The sequence below is a fragment of the Myotis daubentonii genome, chromosome 1 (genome assembly GCF_963259705.1).
Source record: "Myotis daubentonii chromosome 1, mMyoDau2.1, whole genome shotgun sequence".
NCBI lineage: Eukaryota > Metazoa > Chordata > Mammalia > Chiroptera > Vespertilionidae > Myotis > Myotis daubentonii.
Genome location: NC_081840.1, coordinates 59,185,676 through 59,198,408, shown reverse-complemented (window position 1 = coordinate 59,198,408; position 12,733 = coordinate 59,185,676). Strand labels below are relative to the sequence as shown.

Here is a 12,733-nt window from a genome sequence, read left to right as displayed (position 1 = left end):
TGCAAAATATCCATATAAACAGAGTAATCTTTTCTTAAGATGGTCCTTGAAAAGAATGGTGGTTAAATACATAGGTTTCCAATAATTAGGAAGGAAAAAAACTAAAAGAATATAAATTGTTAGCAAAAGAAGTTAATACAGAAGATACTTTCAATGCAGTTAGTGAAGTAAAACATTTTCACATGAAAAAGCTATAAGATATCAGCCTTTGAGTTGGTAATAAACTAAACTTGATAGAAGAGTTCTGGAGATGAATTCTTAGTTTCCATCAGTGCCTCTTCCAATTTTCTACTGAAATGCCAATAATAGAGGCAGAGAATGAGAGTCTAAGGTCACTCACCAAAGACACAAAAAGACTCATGTAATTTTTGCATTTTACTCCATAATACATTTGTTTGTGCTTTAATATGAAAGCGACACCAGTGAGTAAAAGTGATCCACCAGAAAGATGTACAAATTTTATCATAATGGCTTCATTTACACCACTACCCTATTGCCATATACTTGGGCATGAATAAGTCACAAGAGATCCTGTACCTTATCATAGTCCAACTTTACACACAGGTGATACATGGCAAAAGAAAACCCAAAAGTTATCTAAAATTCACTCTGGATAAGAGTGATATTAAAAATGTAACGACCAGTATGAGTGGTTACTGGTCAATCAGAATATATCATTGATCTATCAGAATAGATACAGGGCACTGTGACTTACTTGTGGGCACCAGATGATTATCAGCCTTAACCATTTCCATGATGACCCCAAAATAGAGTTTTAGAAAATATTATCAATTGGCTCTGTGGTTAGAGCTCTTAATGCATTATCCTAATATGAAATAGTTCATAAAACTTTATTTCTAACTCTTTCAGCATTTTTGTTAGGCTACTGTATTTTACTTCTATATTCAATGAAACTGCTGCTTTCAATGATGGTGATGTTCCCTTTAGGCTCACATGTGCTCCTCTAACTTTGAATGGTGTATCAAGGAAATTGATTTATTTTGAGTTGAGGAAGCAAGAAATAATGAAGTCCTAGTCTTTTCCCCACAATACCTGTATTTCCTCTCAGCTGAGAAGATGGCTCATATATATTTATTTTACTTTCTGATTATTTTGTGGTTTCAGTTTCTAAATCCTCATATCAAATTTATTTTCTTTCCTATCACCAGAACTTATATTCTAATAATAAAAATTGAGATGAATAATAATATTTAGCTTGAAGATGACAGACCTCTCTCTTGACCAACCCAGCCATGTCTTAGTTATCTATGGTTATATAACACATTATCTTAAAAATTAGTGACTTAAATAGCAGATATTTATTATCTCATAGTTTATGGGCTCCGGGAGCTGTGCATTGTTTCACAATGTGTTTCTAGTTAGAAACTCTTATAAGGCTGCATCAAGGTGTTGGCCAGGCTTGCAGTCATCTATTATCTCTACGCCCAACCTGGAGAGGGATCCAACCTTAGATTCTCACTGGTTGTTGGCTCACAACACCACTTCCCCATGATGGGCCTCCCCATAGCATGACTGTTTCCCACAGAGCAAAGAATCAGAAAGAATGAGAGAGTACTAGAAAATTCCTTAAAATAGCATCCAAAGCTGTCATACAATTGGCTCTTACCTTACCTGTCCAATCTTCTCACTGCTCAACAACAAACCTTAAAGTTTCCTCAGTCCATTGTGTTTATCTCATCACCAGGCCATAAGTTTTACAAGGAAAGGACCTTACATGTTTTGTTCACTTACATATCCCAATGCGTCTTTAACAGTCTCTGGCACATAGTAAGTAAGCCCTCAGTAAATATTCAGTGAACAAATGGATAAATGAATTCCAGTTCAGGAACAGAATAATGAGCATACATAGCTACAAAGCATTATGTCAATATTGAAACAAATGCAGATGTTTTGTTCAAACTAGTGATTCTCTCAGAAGTATTTCCATGTCACTCAATAGATGATATTAAAGCATTTTATAATACAATGAAAAACCATTGCTTTTTCATGCCATCCAGCACATCTGACCACTGCTACCAATTAATGACCAACATATCTGGGGCAGGGATTTGCAGGTCACCCTATGGCAGACCATGGGAAATTATCTTAAAAGCTAAATGAGTAATTAGAAAGTTGCTTGGTGAGCATGACATTAAAGCACAGAGAGCTAAAATGGCTTTAAAAGACATATTAATCAAATTATTATGAAACCTAATTCACAATGATCAAATCTGGATAGTTCTGTAAAAACAATGCCAGTTCCTGTTTCTTTGTGCTTCCTCTATCCTATGCCACATGTTGTTTTCCCAACTTGTGTTCATACAATCTTTCTCCATATAATATAAAATACAACCAACAACAATACAATAATACAACGTATTAAATTAGTACCACATTGGGAGTTTATATCTCTGGCCATCTTATTAGTGTCTTGGGAGTTTCCTCACTCTTTACCATGCAATCTTCTTGGTTTTCTTTCAGTGATGTATAATGAAAAGCACAATGTCAAGCTTTTACTGGCTTAATTTTCAGAGAGCTACCTTATTTCCAAGTTTTAAGGGTTGTTTTTTAAATGTCTCTAAGCATTGGTGACAGTGAAGAGTGAAGAGTCTCTGAAAAATGACAGAGGTGCAAATTAAAGTTTAACTAGCTCATCCATCTGGCTAATACTTTAAGTATTTTTGGAACACATCATTTGCTGAATAGCAACGTGTACTGCGTATGAGTAATTACTACCTTTCTTTTTTATTTTCATCTCCCCACAGTACCATGTGAAGTAATTTGCACATAAGGTACTTAAAAGCTACATGTTAACTGAGTGTAAAGATTTTTTAATTTGCTTGCAGTTTAAACTACAGTTCATTAAAAATCATGGAGTTAATTTTTTAACCTTAAAGTCTAGATAAAGAGGGAAAATTGGGTTTAAAAATTAGGGGACAGGTATAAAAATTTTTTTTAAAATGATCCTCATCTTAGTTTAAAAGGTTATATGGTGTTGTACCATTATAAGAAGAATGAACATTAAAACTTTAGTCTTGTAAGTAATCTAACAATTCACTGGTTAAGGGGAGCTGGCTTGTAAATCCTGTGTCATTCCAGATACCGGATTCTATAACTGCTTACATCCCTCTCCTGAAAGTGGAGGTATGCCTCTTTGTTTGGAAGGCAAATTTTAACTATCAGCTGTCTATTTACTTCATTGAAAACAAAAAAAGAAAATTCTCTTAGTTTAAAATTCTGTAGAAAAGTTAACCCACATGACAGTAAGCACCTCAGATGTCAAGAAGAAAAAACAATGTTTTAAATATGTTTTGGATTAGAAGCGGCAGTTCTGAGACACCAGGATACATGGAGCACAAGTGATTTTATTCCTTGAAAGCCATAGATGCACACATGCATGTAAATGCTTATGTTTTACCCTGTTTTGCTCTTGATCTGCCTTGGCATTCCTACAGCACACAAATTAAGGTACTGATACACACAAAGGCAGAGAGAAGGAGAAAACTATGGAGAGGTAAAAATGCTAAAATAATCAATGTAAGCCACTAGTTTCTATTACTAATTCCATTTCAATAGTCAACAATCACTTTGGAAGATTATCAGCACCTATGGATATAAGGTATAGAGCAGTGATGGCGAACCTTTTGAGCTCGGCGTGTCAGCATTTTGAAAAACCCTAACTTAACTCTGGTGCCGTGTCACATATAGAAATTTTTTGATATTTGCAACCATAGTAAAACAAAGACTTATATTTTTGATATTATTTTATATATTTAAATGCCATTTAACAAAGACAAATCAACCAAAAAGATGAGTTCATGTGTCATAGGTTCGCCATCACTGGTATAGAGTAAACAAAATGTTGTAAAAGGGAATATAGAAATAATTTATTCTAATCACCTTTTTTTTCAGGTGGAAAAATAAGGCTATGAAGGGTTTTATGACACATTCAAGGACATTCAAGTCTTTTATGTGCAAGTTAAATATATCAGACCCAAGGAAATATTAGAATCTGTAGAAAAGTCTCCAAATTAAAATATATTTATATCCTGAGTAAATTTATCTGAGTCTTACATGTGGGGCATCCTCCACAATGATGATTGAGTACAGCTTGGGGATAAGCCACAAAGAAACTGTAAAACTGTTAACCTGGATATGGGAGTGCTCAGATGCCAGGGGCCAAGCCCAGTCACAGCAATTTCCTATAGGCTAGTGGTCCCCAAACTTTTCAACCTCAAGGACTGAATATCTTAAGAACAGTTGAAGACACTAAAGAATGTTTGTTCATTTGGTTTTTGTATCTATTAGTATTTCTTAAGCGGTTATTTATTAGTTCATTAAAAAGAACAGTAATAAATCCATTTCATGTTCACATAAATGGCATCTTTTTTAAAAAAGAACTACTTTCAAGAAGAAATTTTCAGAGGAATAACTTAGTTTCCCATTAAAAAAATTCTAACATCTGAAAGTAGAAACAGCCGCATTCCAATATCTACTTCTATTATGATATGATTTTAAAGTATTTTTATATTTTGAAGTATATAACAAAAATCCAGTAAAATACAAATAGTTGGAAAAAGAAATATTTTAATAACTTTTTCATATAATTATGAATATTCTTTTTAAAAAATATGTTTTATTGATTTTTTACAGAGAGGAAGGGAGAGGGATAGAGAGTTAGAAACATCAATGAGAGAGAAACATCATCAATCAGCTGCCTTCTGCACACGCCCTGCCAGGGATGTGCCCTCAACCCAGGTACATGCCCTTGACTGGAATCGAACCTGGGACCCTTCAGTCTGCAGGCTGACGCTCTATCCACTGAGCCAAACCAGTTAGGGCAATTATGAATATTCTTTATGCTACCCAAGAACTTGAGAAGTTGTAGTTTCTTAAAGGTGGGTAGCATTGTGGAATTTAAAACCACATTGGTGTGCTTTGTGTACTCTATTACATTAAAGTTCATTAAGCTGTCACACTTTTTAAAATCTATGTATAATTATTTTTAATATAAGTCATTGGTCATTTGGAAAATATTGGTCCAAGGAGTTATGCAGATCTAAATTTTGACACACTTTATACAATATCAAAAATTCATATTTGTTAATATCACCACTGACTTATCAGGGAAGTCTTTAAGTATTGAAAATCTGTCATTTCCCAGTAGTCACAAATAATTTAAGCAGAAGTTTACAGCAAAAACCTCAGTAAGTAATCCTTGCCTTTTTGAAATGGTGTAACTGCCCTTTTAGTTTCCCTACCAAAAAAGATGGTGTGTAGCAGACCTGTGCTTTCCCAATGAGGCTTAGTTTCTTTAAGAGGTTTAGAAATTCCAACCCTTTTGCTGTCACTGTGCCTCTGGACCACTTTAGACTCAGAGTGTAGGTTTTTTCAATTCTCTAAACATTGCTCACTAGAGGACTCCATATATAAAATTAGGAAACCAGTGAGTTCCCCCACCCTTCACCCCCAGTCTTCTCCCTTTTTGGCACTTCCACTAACATCCTTCCTCCTTCAGTCTCACCTATTAAAGTTTGATCCCAGGAAAGGATCTGAAAACTCACATTAGTCATGAGTGAAGGACTGAGGCTATGGTAATTCTCATAAGTTGCAACTCATCCTATGTTGAAAAATTTAAGCCTTAAATACTTACAAGCCTATAAAATTAAATGACTGAGAGGCAAGCAGTATGAGAAGTGGTTCAGAGTTCAGACTCTAAGGACAGAATTTGCTGGCTTTGAATTCATATCCAACACTTACCAGTTATGTGAACTTAGACAAGTTACTAAATTATATTATGCTTCAGTTGTTTCATTTTATAAATGACAATAAACTGACCTGCCACATAGGAATGTTACTAATGAGGTTTTATTAAGTTAACACATTTTATCAAGAGTATGCTTTAAACTGAGGATTTCTCCAAGTTAAACCTAAATTATTAAAATTTAATTATGAGCAGCATATGAAAAGAAATACTCATTAAACCTCTAACCTGCCCTCCAGACTTAGGTGATCTCATCAAAAAAAAAAAAAAAAAAAAAAAAAAAAAGGGGGAAAAAAAAGAAAAATCTAGTCATGTTTTTGAATCAAATAGAAAATATTTTTAAAATATTTGTGTAAATAAAATATGATACATTTTATAAAATTTTTCCATTAATATAAAAATCAAATGTATTAGAAGCAAATATAATTCCTATGTTTTTTCAAATAAAACTGATCTTTATAAGTACAGTATTAAATTTATTTCAAGCATATTAGTGTACCACCTAGAAAAATTCTTCATTTTAGATTACATATGATTATTTTAAATTATTGAATATTGATTATAGGTGAATATTAAAATGTAAAACAATTTCATATGTTATTTATGTAAAAAACTTAAAAACAATATTATATGGTATAGAAAAAAAGAATGCCCACAAACTTTAATATAGTCATTACCTCTGGGAATGGGGGGACTAACTTAGGGATGGGACAAAAGAGCTGTAAATAAAAGGCCTGACAAGGAAGTGTGGCAAAATGCAAACAGTTGTTACATGTGAGAAATATTCTCTATACCAGCAGTTCTCAACCTGTGGGTCGTGACCCCTTTGGCGGTCGAACGACCCTTTCACAGGGGTTGCCTAAGATCATCCTGCATATCAAATATTTACATTATGATTCATAACAGTAGCAACATCAGAAAGTTATGAAGTAGCAACGAAAATAATTTTATGGTTGGTCACAACATGAGGAACTGTATTTAAAGGGCCAGAAGGTTGAGAACCACTGCTCTATACTATCCTGCAGGTTTGAATAAAATATAACATAGTCAAATCTCAGTTCCCAAATGTCTCTCATCTTGAACAATTTGGTTCTTGACCAAGTTGTTCACAGAAAAAAATGTCTTGGTTGTTGAACAAGCTTTGGTTCTGGGTTTGACAACCCTTTCATGCTGATCCATCAGCATGACAAAAAGTGTTTCTCTCAGGCCACAAACAAAGGAGAGAATGTCAGTCAGTTTACTGCGTTGTTAACATCTCAGGAAATTATGCTGTGAATATTTTTGTGGGGTTTTTTTGCTGACAAAATGGACAATTAACACACTTTGAAACATAAAGAGGCCATCATGAGTGCTAATGCTGATAAGGATGTGAAAGAAACAATGATCACAGGCAACTGAAGAGGTAGAGAAACTATTTTTGATTTGGATAAATGAAAAGCAGTTAGCATTTCTGAAGCAGTGATATGTGCAAAAGGGAAGGTGCTGCATCCTGACTTCCTAAAAGACACGCCTGGAACATTGCTGAAAGTAATTTGTTTAAGGCTTATAGACTGTGGTTCGATAAATTTAAGAAAAGAAGTGTTTGTTTATAGATTAAACAGTACATTAGACATGCACTGTATATAAATAGAAAGGTTAAAACAGGAAATCATTGGGGTTTGGAATGCATTAATTCAATTTAAATTATTTCTAATGGGGAAAAAATGACTTGGCTTTCAAACAAATCACTTCTTGAATAGTCTTCTGGAACAAATTAGGTCAAGAACCAATGTTCCACTGTAATAAAAACAAACCTAAAAGGAGACCCCTGTGTAAGGTAGCAAGATAAACATAGCCACTTTAATCTCCTAGCTCTGAGTTAAAAAAACTGTAAAATATAAATAGAAAAATATGTATCAGCACCAGAAGATAAACATAAAAATTGATATATATCTGAAACCTATGAAATGGGACCAAATTTTCAAGGTTTTTAATAATAAATATACTTTACCATATGATGGGAAAGTACATAAGAGGAGGTCTTGACAGATCTCCATCCCACTGGCAGAAACTTACTTGAAAAGCAAAAGCTGCGTTGAAATGTTGGGAATCTAATGAGAATCCCTTCACTCATGGTCACTTTTGCCTCTAAAGTCCCGGAGCATCTGGTAGAATGGTAAGCCGCTGACAGGGCTAAAATGTGATATCGAAAACTGTGGTCTTTCCTAGGGACTTGATGTTTTGCATCTAGCCATCTCAGTTTTCATTCCTTAATAGAAAACTCTTCTTGGTTTTGTAACATTTAGTGTAGGAATAGCTTGTTAATGGCTTTTTATTTATTTATTTAATTGATTTCTAAATATATTCAGTTTTTATGCTGCAACAGAAGACATTTAGTCTATCATAGTATACCATGTGAAAACAGGATAAGAAGCCTTTTTCTAAAGATTTTTTTTCCTCAACATCTGAGATACCTTCCACTGGTAGGAAAAAAAACAAAACACTTGTTTCTTAAATATCTAAAACGGTGATACTTTTCTCTATCTTCAGTCTGGTCATGTAAGTTTCTGTCTCACTTGAAATATTTAGCTAAGACATTTACTAGGCCTGTGCTGATGAAGGGAAATCTACTAATGTAAGCTGCCTTACAGAACCTGTTTCCTGAACACTCCCATTTTCCAGAGGCCATAAACCATGAACCATACACAACTCCCAGAGGGGTTGTCAGCGCTGGCGCCAGCCAGGCCAGACCTTTGGGTGTAATCTCACATCCCCCATCCCAACCCACAGAGGGACCGCAAAGCCCATGAAAAAGTCTAGAAGCCTGATATAAAAGGAAGGCTTCCTCCATATTCATCACTCAGGCTTTGGAAAACTGCCTCCCCTGAGTCACTGTACTAGTACATCTGCAAATAAAGGGTTTTTCCTGAATCTCTGAGTACTCGTTGTGTATTTTCCAGTTGCCTGGTAAATTCTGCAACAATGAAGCTTAGGGATATCCAGGAATTCTAACTACATTTGGCACTGGCAAAAACTTAGAGAAATTGTTCCTAATATTGAGATATGTTTTGGTGACATTTTTCAATTTTAAAGTCCAATTAAAAATCCTAGATCCAGGCATCTTTTCTGGTCTTGGCTCCATTTGTATACCTGCTTTCCTATTACCCTAAATCATCATATATGGTGCCATGAATATAGCGCCTGCACTTAAAGACAACCTAATGCTCTGAGGAAAGCTCCCTGGTTATCTTTCTGCTCTACCCACCCCCAAAAACCAGAAAAGAACAAAATTAGTAATGTGTTAATTTTGCAATTTTAAGATATGGGAACAAGTAGGTTATTCCACAATATGTATAATTATTGTAGGATGGATTTAAGTATTACAAAATAGTGCTTGCTTCGGCACATTCACTAAAATTAGAATAATACAGAGATTAGCATGGTCCCTGTGCAAGGATAACACGCAAATTTGTGAAGCATTCCATGTTTTAAAAGGAAAAAAAAGGAATTACAAAATAACCCAAAGTAGAATTTCTGTAACATCTGGTCTTTTAAAATGAGTATGTGCAAGCTATCTCCATTAAATCTATGCATCAGAGATTAATTTGAAATATCAGAGACCGTGTTATTCTTGACCATGATAGGCCTCCTGCTGTGATTTGCGATAAGTGATCTAACGTCTGCCTGAGTTTTAAGTTGTAAAATACAATGCTAATATTCAACCTACCTCAAAACTTGAGGATCTGTAAAATACTGAACAAGTGTCCAATCCAAAATAAAAATGTTACTGATTGTCTTTTTATTAAAAAAAAAATTCCTTGAAACATCTAAACCAAAAAAAAAAAAGCAAAAGTAAAAAATAAAATTCCAAAAATTAACTGTAAAGGAAATAAAAATGGATTGGTTTAAGACTTTTTTTTTTTTTACCAGACTAAATAATAAAAGATAATGAAGTAACATCTCTGGTTTCGTGAGAAAATGTGATTTGAGAATTTAAATTGGAAAATGAGCTCAATGTTTAAATAAAATATTTAATGTACATCAGCCTGACTTTCCAATAGTTAAAAGTTATAAAATTTTGAAAATATTAAAGAAAATAATTTGAATATATAAGAAAATGCCAAAAGCCACCATAAACTGGAAGGGAGTCGAACCTTTGTAGAGGAAAGGAAGCTGTGATAAATACAATTTGTGTTCATGCAGCTACAGCATTTTGACTGACAGAACTCCCTAGTCTATGTGGCATATAAGTAGATGGGATGCAAACAGAAGGTAGAAGTATTCCCGTTTTGAGGAGTCAAGTAGAAATATTATTCACTTAAGACTTCCAGAGGATTGAAAAATGAGGAACTTTTAGAAATCACGGAAAGAAAAGGGTTGCAGAAGGCAAGTACCAAATCTGCATAGTATAAGCTCTATTCAAACTTCTGGCTGTTGTCTGAATTACTCATGCATTGGGTAGAGGGAGACCAATAGGGTGGAAAGGTGAAAAGGAATAGCTGGATAACTAAAGTGCTGAGATTTCAGTGGCTTACCACCGCAGAAGACTTTGAGTCCAGCTGAAGAAATTGCCTGCTTGAACAAAAATTACTATTGTTCAGTGGAATGTAACAGAACCCAGAGTCTCCTCAAAGTATCATTCAAAATTCTCAGAATACATAAGAAATTATTAGACATGAAAAGGAACAAGAAATTGTGACTTATAGTCAAGAAAAAATAGGCAATAAAATCCATCTCAATGTTATCCAAATATTGGAATTATCAGAAAATAATTTTAAAGCAGCTACTGTAAATATGTTTGAAGACTTAAAGGAAAATATGGTCTGAAGAGAACCTCAGAATAAAAATGAAAACTATAAAAAAAGACCAAATGAAAATTCTTAACTGAAAAATATAATATATGAAGTAAAACATTCATTTATTGGGTTTAAGAGTAGAATGTAAACCATGGGTGGAAAAAAATGAGTGAACTTAAAATGAAATAAGTAGAAATTGTGTTTTCTAAAGAACACAGAGGAAAAAATGGTTAAAAAAACAAACAAAACAAAATCCCAATGAGCTGTGTACAGTATTAAGCAATACAACACATGTAAATTGGAGTCCCAGAGAGAAATAGAACAGAATTTGAAAAAATAATGGCAAAAAAATTCCCAAATTTGGTGAAAAACATCAAACTACAAGTTTAAGAAACCCCAAGGAGGATGAACACAAAAAAAAGTGCATCAGCACATCATGGACAACTTGCTAAACACCAAGAATAAAGAGAAAAATCTTAATAGTAGTTAGAGGGAAGAAAGCACATTACATCTACTAGGATTCAACAAACTACAGCCTGCAGGTCCAATCTAGCTCATGACCTATTTTCCATGTAGCTTCCAACCTAAGAGTGTTTTTTTTAAAATACATTCTTAAAGAGTTGTTTTTTTTTAAATATTAGGTGACAGAGACCAAGTGTATCCAACATAATCTAAAATATTTACTATTTTGTCCTTTATAGAAAATGCTTCTGATCTAGACATAGTGAAAATGACAAGAATAGTGTCTGACTTCTCACTTAAAATAATACAAAATAGAACACAACAGAACAGTATCTTGCTGAAAGGCAAAAGAAAAGTGCTCATAATTTTATATCCAACAAAAATATCCTTCAAAAGTAAGGCAAAATGAACATTATTTTTAGATACATAAACTTGAGAAAATTCATTGCTAGCAGAACTAAACTATGAAAACTGTCAAAAGGCCATTTTTCAGGCTGAAGGGAAATAACAGATGGTAATTCAAATTTATATCAAGGAATGAAGAACCAGAAATGATAAATATGTGAATAAATTTAGAAGGCTATTTTTAAACCTTCTCTTGATATTTTAAAAATACATTATAATCACTTCTACTTCTAACTAAGATGAAGTAACAGGCACCGATTTACTTTCTTAAACAACTGAAAATTTAGAGAAAATAAATGAAACAATGGTTTTCATGTGTTGGACAACAGGAAACATAGGAAAATAATCCCAAAGAAAAGAGAAACACATGAGGGAGCCCTTCAATTGTCCCAAGTTTTTGTTCCATTTTTCACTCTACTCCACATATAGTTCCTATATTTCTAGTGAAGTTGGACAATATTAACTTTAAGTAGTATTGTGATAATTTAAGGATGCATTTTGTAATCATTAAGGCAACCTCAAAACTTACAAAGAGATACAGGCAAATAAGTAATAGAGGAAATAAAATGTAATACCAAAAATATTTAATTAACTGAAAGAAGATAGTAAAGGGGAAATGGAAGAACAGAAATCAGGAGAGGTAAAAATGAAAAAAAAAGGAACATGGTAAAAATAAATCTATACTTATAGTGATTGTAAATGAAGTAAGCACTCTAATTAAAAAGAAGACATTGTCAGACTAAATAAAAAAAACAAAACACAACTAAAGGCTCTCTACAAGAAATGCACTTTAGACACAAAAACAAAAATAGGTTGTAAGTAAAATGATAGGAAAAGATACACCATACAAACCATAAGCATAAGAAAGCTGAGGTGGCTCTATTATATTAAACTATGATGGCATGGGGGGGGGGTCCCTCAGTTCAGCCTGCACCCTCTCCAATCTGGGACCCCTCAGGGGATGTCCGACTGCCAGTTTAGAGTCTAAACCGGCAGTCAGACATACCTCTCACAATCCTGGACTGCTGGCTCCTAACCAGTGCTGGTCACCACTGTCCCCCCTGCTGGCCTGGTTGCCCCTAATTGCCCCCCCCTGCTGGCCTGGTTGCCCCTAACTGCCCCCCCTGCTGGCTTGGTTGCCCCTTACTGCCCCCCTGCAGGCCTGGTTGCCCCCAACTGTCCACCCTGCTGGCCTGGTAGTCCCTCACAGCTGCCCTGCTGGCCTGGTCGCCCCACGCAGCCTGCTGTTCGGTCGGCCAGTTGTTTCGGTCGACATGGTCACTACCTTTATATATATATATATATAGACTAGATAGAATTCAAGACA

General features: G+C 34.4%; 1 protein-coding gene and 1 pseudogene across 1 annotated transcript in view; one reads left to right on the top strand and one right to left on the bottom strand.

Annotated features, from left to right (window-relative positions):
* The window catches only part of FAM227B (family with sequence similarity 227 member B), a 213,718-nt gene that overhangs the window by 138,003 nt on the left and 62,982 nt on the right, over positions 1-12,733 (bottom strand). The window lies entirely within an intron of this gene.
* On the top strand, positions 9,134-9,234 carry LOC132224005 (U6 spliceosomal RNA; annotated as a pseudogene).